Raw genomic sequence first — 9,067 nt, 5'->3', positions numbered from 1 at the left:
TATCAGGGACTAGATTTTCACTCAGCTGGGAGCCAGCCTGTACTGGGTGGGGTTCTCTAGGTCCTCTGCTTTCCATCCTGTTGTAAAAATATTGAGGTCACAGATGAGTGGTACTGTGCCTGGTTATAGTTTTGGAAATTGTAGTTCCTTGAGGACAATTTCAAATATGTTGGTGAATTGTACCTTCTGGAGATTTTCCCTAGGCTTTTCCATGGATGTAGACACTGCCATGTTCTCCTCCTGACTCCGCCAGAGTCAAAGTCACTCATCATTAGAAGATGGCTAAATTTTTTTAAAATTTTATCTGTTTGATACTCTTAACCTTTTATGGTTGAAATTGCTTCCATCTGTTCTCAAAATACTTTATATTACGTGAAATATTTCAAAGATGACCACAGAGAACCCAGTTCAAACGAAAATGCTCTGCTCAAAGCCGCAGCATATACTGGCACATATAGATAGCCCAAATAAGCTCAGAATATCAGATATTTTTAGGGAGAGTGTCGGGGGAAGCTTCTTTTGAAGATCCCTAAAATTGGACCTCTCGTTTTGTTTTTAGCAGAAAGAAAAACCTGTGGGCTGACTTTAGTTACACTGGCCTTATTAAGAAAAGGGAGAAAAATGTATACACTTTTTTTTTCTAGAGCAACACATCCTTTATTTCAGGCAGAGAAAAGACTATTTAAAGCTGTTCTTGTTCCCAACTTGTGGGAAGTGGGGGTGAAGGCTAGCTCTATCCTGGAGAATATCATACCGCAAGCAGCATTTGAAACATGCAAGCTGTATCCATGAAATGTTTCTACTTTTGCTCCTGATCTTGCTGCTTGTGTAAGTTTTGATTTTGAATGCCTAAGGTTGCTTGCTTCTTTGTCTGTCTGTCTGCTCAGACAGAGTCTCACAAGGCTGAGCTAAAACTCAGAGATCGGTTTGTGCGTTCATCACTAGTGCTGAGATTAGAGATATGTTCCACCATGCCTAGCAAGCATAGGCAATTTTAAAGTTGAATTCATGCCCGGTGCTTTTCCTGAGTTCCTTTGCCATAGCTTGCAAACTTGTCCTGCGTGTATTCCAGAGCTCCAAGCAGTGGGGTAGATTTAGTCAGATGAGCCAGAAGCAATTTCCAGCCCTCAAATTCAATATGGTCATGGCCTCTGAAGATAACTTCCAGGCATCCAGGACAGTACAGCAACATCGGACTATTAAAGGTTTTCTTTGCCATTTTAATGGCCAGTACTCTCCAGGGCACATCTTCCCATGAGGTTTCACAGCTTCTTGTCAGCAAATAGGAGGAATAAACCATTGACTTTGGTCCCAGTGTATATACTAGGCATTAAGTCATTACAAATAATACCCGCTGTGGCGTTCATTAACAAACATAGGAACTGGGGCTGCAACCCAGAGGTAGAGAAATTAGGTACCATGAGTAAATACATCAGTTCAATCTATGGCACAACAACCAGAAATGACTTAGCTTATGAACAGTGGTGCTTCTTTTGTTTTGTGTCACGAATTATTTTTACAGATTTAAATTCTGAGACTTGTAATAGTAATAAAATTTTATCTCAATGAGAAATAAAATCAGACTAATCTCATTCTTTGTACCATGGTTTTAGGGCTCTTATCATTGTTGCTGTTTTTTAAGACAGGCTCTTACTAGGTTGTCCATGCTAATCTTTTTTCTCCATTGCCCTGACTCAGCTACACGAAGGGTGAAATCATATGGGCGACCCACCATGCTTGTTTGTCAGATTCTGTTCTTAAAGTCGGGTGTGGGCACGTTACATATTTGCATTAGGTGGGGTGTTGCATGCTGCGGTGAATGTGCGCAGGCCAGAGGATGACTTGCAGCAATTGGTTCTTTCCTTCTACCGTTTGAGGCCCCGGATCAAGCTCATGGAGACATCGTTGGCACCAAGTGCCTCCACTCACTGAGCCATCTAGCTGCCCCTCTAATCTCCACCTTTATTTATTTCACCTGAATGTCATGATAGCCTACTGTGTGTTGGCATTGTCCCTGGCCAGGATATACAGAGCTGAATGAGATGAGAACTTCTTCAGACAACATCTGCTCTAATGGAGAAAATGTAAAAGGCACACAACTCAAGACTGTAACCCAGAATAATGTCACTATATTCATGATCAATACTGCAGAAGGAGTCTGAAAGGGGAACCTCTTGGCCCTGCTGAAGACCCGGTGGCCTCTATGATAAAAGCACAGTGAACTGCAGGCCGGAGGGATTCCATGGGCTGCTTCCACAGTTCATTCTTTGGCACTACAGCAATGCTGAGAAGAATAGGGGAGCTTCCCATGAAAAGATAAAAAAGTTCACTGCCCCTTGGTCCTTGTAAAGACATCTTTAATACCAACTATGCAGGCACATCCTCTTGTTGGCTCTGCAACTAATGACAGCAAGCATAAAGATATTGTGTGTTTGTGTGTGCTGGCATGCATGCATGTGTGTGCCTCTGTATGTGTGCATACAAGTGTGTGTGTGCGTGTGCATGTGTGTTAATGTATGTGTGTGCTTTGGAAATCTTCCTTGATTGCTCACTGTCTTAATTTTTTAGAAGAGTCTCCCATTGGGGTAGTGAATGCCTAGGATTTACTGGTTTCTACTTCTGGTGCTGAGATTAGAGAAGCCCAGGATTTTATGTAGCAGTTGGGAATCTGAACTCAGGCCCTCATGTTTCTTCTATAAGCACGTATTCAATGTGTCATACCAACCCCACAGTCTCCCAAGCAACTCTTATTTTTGAAAAATGAAAATTGCTTTGCTAAACATTTAAAATGCTCCAAGCTGAAATTCTGTTTATCCCTTGTTCTACATGTACAGAGTTTAGGAATCTGGTTTCCCAGCCACAGGCTACTTCACATTTCCACGGTCTTCTCCAGAACGGGATTGCTTTGCTCTCTCTAGAAAGCATTTCTGGATTCTAAAGCTAGCACCCTGCTCCAAGCCCACATAAGTCTGCCTAGTGTTATCTGCACACACTGACACTTGTTTGGGATGCTTGGTTCCCAAAACTGATCCATTCCTTAAGCTACACACCAGCCTACTTCCCATTTACATTCTCAATACTTCTGTAGAAATCTGGGCCCGATGATAGCAGAGAAGGGACGGGCAGATGAATGAATTCCCCCCAATGAAGCAATAGCCTGGGCAGTGACTACACACGGCTTGCAGCCTAGGACATTGACTGTAAGGAGCTGCATTTTGGAGAGGCTCCTCTGCAGTCAGGGAGGCTTTCTTTGTGTTGAGTTTCCCGACAAGTACTTCATGCCACACCACATGAAGGAAGGTGTCCATATTGGCCTCTGTGCAGTTAAGCTAAAGGTGAGCATCCGCTGCTGGGCACATAATTTCCACTTAGGCAATCTCTGCTATGCAAATAAGGGTATTGTAAATTAGGGCAGTCCTGATTGATCAAAATTCAATGTGGTCAAAGGCTGGGGTCACAGTGCATGGGTCAGCAGCTCTGCTGTACCAGGTCAGAGCAATCTAGAGTTTAATTGACTTGATGCATGCAGATCTAACATGAGTGTGTGTGTGTGTGTGTGTGTGTGTGTGTGTGTGTGTGTGTGATTGTATCACATGGTGCAACAGAGCGGGGCTGTGGGTCTGAAACAGCAAGATCTAAGTCCACACACTATTAGGTCTCATCTTGTTCTTTTAGCTACCTCTGAGTTGAGGATTTCCTGTCTGTAGTAGGAATGCTGGACTAATTACATTTCCTGTGGCTGTGATGAGTACCCACACAAAAGCTATCTAATTCGTCTTTATTTCGGCTCACAGTGTGGCTATCTAATACGTCTTTATTTCGGCTCACAGTGTGGCTATCTAATACATCTTTATTTCGGCTCACAGTGTGGGGCTACACATAGCTGGAAAACCATAGCAAGCATTGGATGAGGCCACACTGTGTCCGCAGCCAGACTGCAGAGATTGACTGTTGGTGCTGGGCTCCCTTCCTTCTTCTCATTCAGTCCGGGTCCCCAGCTTATGGAATGGTGCTGCCCACAGGGTAGCAGGCTTCCTTGGAGTTCCAGTCCCAAATCATGACACAGAGAGTTATTATTAACTATGAATGATTAGCCTTAGCTTAGCCTTGTTTTCAGATAGATTTTTAAACTTCAATTAACCCATTTTTCATCTGTGTGCTGCCCTGAGGCTCATTTACCTTGACCTATGTACTGTTCATCCTGCTTCCCTGCTTCCTCTGTGTCTGACTGGCTGGTCCCAGGCTGGCTGTCCTCTGGATGGATGGATGGATGGATGGATGGATGGATGGATGGATGGATGGATGGATGGCTCCCCTTTTCTCTTTGTCCATCAGCCTTACCTATCCCTTGATGTGGGAGGTCCTTCTGTCTATGTGTTGCTTTTATTGGTTAATTAATAAAGAAACTGTCTTGGTCTGTTGATAGGGCTGAACTTAGGTAGGCAAGGAAAGCTAAACTGAATTCTGGGAGAAAGGAGGCAGAGTCAGGGAGAAGCCATGGAGTCACTGCTGGAGACAGTCATGGTGAAACTTTGCTGGTACGCCATGACCTCATGGTGCTGCACAGATTAATGGAGATGGGTAAAATTAATATGTAAGAGTTAACCAATAAGAAGATAAAGCTAATGGACCAAGCAGTGATTTAAATAATACAGTTTCTGTGTGATTATTTCGGGGCTAAGCAGCCAGGAACTAACTAGTGGCCTCCTTACCACAATCCCTCCTCTTCCTAACTAGTGACCATTCAGCTTTTTATTAGATCAGTCGATGTTTAAGCAGGCAAGGTGAAACAGCAATACATCTTTACATAGTTAAACAAATGCAACACATCTTTACATAGTTGAACAACTTCTATTCAATAATACCACAGTTAAGGTGGATCTTCCCATCTCAGTTAACCTACTCTAGATACTCCTTCATATATGCTCTCAGTATCTTATCTCAGGGTCATTCTAGATATTGTCAAGTTGATAATAAATATTCACCATCATAGATGTCACCATCTTCCTTTGAAGACCCGAGGCCCCCAAGGAGAGCAAAAGAAGTCTTAATGAAAGTGATAAGCTAGTTCAACTAGTCATAAAATTAAACCTCATTAATGTCCACTATCATCTTCCAATATAATGGATGCATTGCTTAGAGATACTTGGAATCTAGTCAAGGAAACTACTTAATATCAGTCTTTTCAATGTATACATGTGTGTGATGTCAGTATGTTATAAATGAGAATAATGCTAATATGCTTAACAACTCTAGCAGATAAAGATAACTTGCCCTTCAGAGTAGCTGGCTGTGTAGCATTGTTAACATCTCAGAATTTATTATGATATTAGTGGCACTGTTTTCCCTAGATTTTTATGATTGCTATTGCTATGTCCAAAGATAATTGCAATGCAGTAAGATTATTAAGACAAAAATAATGCAAAATCTCTCTGTGCATATTAAATCAACTCATCCTGGTCCCTGTGATGACATCTTTAATACCCACTATCTCTTGAGGGCATCCTCATGCTGGCTTTACAATGAATAGAAAAGATAAATGTTTGGCCAAACCTTGAGCCCAGGGCCACAAACAGAGAGCAGAAGGAATGGGGAGGGCAGTGAACAGCAGGAGAAGAGGGGAAGTGTGGACTTCTTCAGTTAAACCTAAGCAGGAATGTTTATCCCCAAAGAGCATGGGGAAATTATTAATAAATCTAAAGCAGTGATAACAAGATTCTTTTGAAAAATCATTGTTGAAGGCAAGCTGTGTCCTATCCTAAATTACTCCATATTGTGTCAAAAGTAGTTTTTGGAGGCTGTGACTTTCCCTGAATGACCCTGTTTTGTATGCAGCATATGAATCCATTTCAAGTGCAAAACCTGAGCAAGGACAAGCCTCCAGCTGGACCCCTTTCCATACAGAGAACACCTCACCCTGCCATGACAGTGCATGCCCCCACCCCATCATCTTGTTGTTTGGTGTGTAAATCAAGGGACTGACAAACAAGGACCTCCAGGTGTCCTGTGCACTTCTGTTCAGCTGGGTTCTCACTGCTGACCCGGCCTACTTGAATTACTGACATCCCACTCAAGTACCCCTTCATCCATCTGGACCTGCCATTGTTCACCTGTGTAGACACAGTTCTGTCTTTGGCCTCTACAGTCTCCATGGTTCCACACCTTTCTTCTACAATTCAACTGGGCACTAGCACTGGCTCAAATCTGACCCTGAAGCTTGATTCTTCAGTGATAATTCCATTAGATCTCTAACAAGGTTCATTATCTAAGTACCACTGAGCTTTTATTGATTATGTATCAACCTTTTGCTTGCCTCCAGTAAAACCTCTTTGGTAATTTTTGAACTCTGTTTCCACCTCTCTAACCCTTTGTAGTCATTATTGAACTTATGCATATACATACAGAGATATATTACTGTGTTTTCTGTGATCTGAATGTAATATTCATAGTTAAAATTGGAGTAAAAGCTTCAGTGTTTCCTTCAGTTGCCAATGAAGGGAAATAAAGGACTAGTTGACAAATTGAGGTCATTGAAACCAATAGAGTTTGTAAATTATTTTAATTTTGCATCAAGGAAAGACACATCCTTTCCATCTGTGTTTATAAAATGCTCACGGATAGCATCTGCCCTTGTTTCAAACTAACAAAAGATAGCATGGTCTGTAAGACTGTCCATCACTTTCATCCTTCTATACAGCCTAGCACCACTCCTTAGGACTTGCTGCACTTGCTCTTGAGAATGAACAACATAAAAAACTCACTGAGGTTTCTCCACCAACTCCTAGCTGCTGGTCCAGTACCTCCATGGCAATGTCCATCTCTAAGATCCTTAGTCTATAATGAAAAGCATCAGTTCCAGTCTCTCCTTTCTGTTGAAATGGCTAGTCTGGGGTCAAATTTGAGTAGATGGGAGGAAAGTGACTTTTAAATTTTAAGCATTCCTGGGCATGTTATAGCAGCTTTAATTCTCTCACATTTCTATCTACAATTCATATGCTATGGGCCTCCAAAGATTAATATGCTTGGGATTTACCTGTAGCCCAGCTGGGAGCCAAAAGGAGAATCTATAATTTTAGTATGAGAATTCCTTCCCTAGAGACACAATGTCTGCCTCCTCCTAAGTTTCCAATGACAAACCCAAGTATGATTCCACCAAAATCACCTTAGGGGAATAAATATATTCTCAGGCTTACCTATGCAGAATGGGTGAGGTGTTACTGGCAAGTATTTGGGTGACCTCAAGGTATTGACATTGGGAAGTATTCACCCAGCATGGTTGATAGTCTCCTCATAGCTAGCTACATTGATCCCATCTTGAGTCAGTCTTCCTAGCCTACATATTCTATCATCTCCCAAAACCCAGGGGCCACACAGAATTAGGGCAGAATGACATACAAATGTAAGGAAGGTGTAGCTCAGCTGTCATAGTGGGTCCAATAGCCCTCTATAGCCCCTGTTTCTAAAGTTCTCTCTACTGACTTTTCCGTGAAGTCACAACAGATCCAACAAGAGGGTGTCCATTACATTCAGAGGATAGAATTCAACAACAACCTATATTTTGTATTCAGATTTTGAGCCAGGACTTGCAGGGTCATTGAATAACCGGTACATCTTTAAAAGATTTTTTTTTACTTCCTTTTATCAGTACCAGCAATGGAGGGAAATAGTAAAGCCTTAAATCTTGATTGACATTGAATCACAGCATAGAGGAAATGATCTTCAGTATTGCAAGCCTCGTGCATCCGGTCCTTTAGGTACCAGATGAACTGAGTTCTTTGAATTGAGTGAACCAGACTCATGCCTTCCTTTTCTCAGTGACCATGGAAACCCGAGGCCTGCTCATGCTGTGTGTATGCTGTGGTAAACGCCTGTTAGAAGCAGGAAAATGTGAAAGCAAGACTTTGATGTGGGCCTGACAATGAGTTCAAAGAAGGCAGAAATGTGCTGTTGAAATTCTGTACAGTTTTTTACTGAGATTGGAACCAAAGTGATTCAGGTTAAGAGCATTCTGGGTCACAAACACCTCCTGCACCTTTCCAATCAAATAGGACAAAGATCACTGGGCGAATGCACAGAGATCACATGTGCATGAATGCACCTCATGTATGTGTATGTATGTGCCTGTTTACCTGTGAATCTGGATGCTTACACCCCTCACCCCAGTTGCAGGCTTTGTCTTCCTCCTCAGAGCTGTCCATCAATTCCGGGCTCTGAAACCACAGCATGCCTAGTTTTAAGGCTCAGTTAATTACTCAGTACCCTGAGTCACCTGGTTCTCTCTGGTCAGGTAAACATTTTCCTCTTCTGCATGCAAACAGCACTGCTTTTGTCCTCATGCTCTCTATGGGCCTTTGCTTCTGTTTTGTTTCCTGCACTACTGTTAAGAGAGAATAAAGCTGAATTTTCTCTAGCAAAACAGGGTGATCATAATACTCATATTTGACAAATGGTTGGCCCTCAGAACATGAAAATTAAATGAGTATAAAAAAACTAATATGGCTTGGGATATAGAATGTTGGTAGACTGTTTGATCAGTATGTTAAAAACTGAGTTCAATCCCTAGTGTCCTGTTAAATCAGGCATGGTGACACATGCCTATAATTCTGGCACACAGGAAAAGGAAGAGAAAGGGGAGAAGGAAGAGGAAGATGTTGGAAGATTGGAAGTTTACTGTCTTTGTTAGCTACATAGTGAGTTCAAGTCCAGTCTGATCTCCATGGGACCCTGTTTCAAAAGGAAAGAAAAGGCAGTGATGTAGGATTTCCCTCTGTATGCTGTGAATACCATTGGTTAATAAAGAAACTGTCTTAGGCCTGTTAAAAACAGAAACAGCTAATTGCAATTATGCTTACTTTCTCTGCTTTATAAAATTCAGAGTCATTGGTGATGTTCACTTTCAGGTTGAGTATTCTTACATTAATTGAATTAATTAATGTAATCTAGGAATTCTGGCCTCTGAGGCAAGGGCATTTACAGGTATGTACCAATAAACAGACATACATACACATAATTTTAAAGAATTATATATTTTTTTTAAAAATATGTAGGTTGGGCCAGCATCCAGAAA

This window comes from Microtus ochrogaster, chromosome 5 (assembly GCF_000317375.1).
Source record: "Microtus ochrogaster isolate Prairie Vole_2 chromosome 5, MicOch1.0, whole genome shotgun sequence".
Classification (NCBI taxonomy): Eukaryota; Metazoa; Chordata; class Mammalia; order Rodentia; family Cricetidae; genus Microtus; species Microtus ochrogaster.
The sequence above is the reverse complement of the archived record's forward strand: the minus strand, read 5'-3'. Positions refer to the sequence as shown.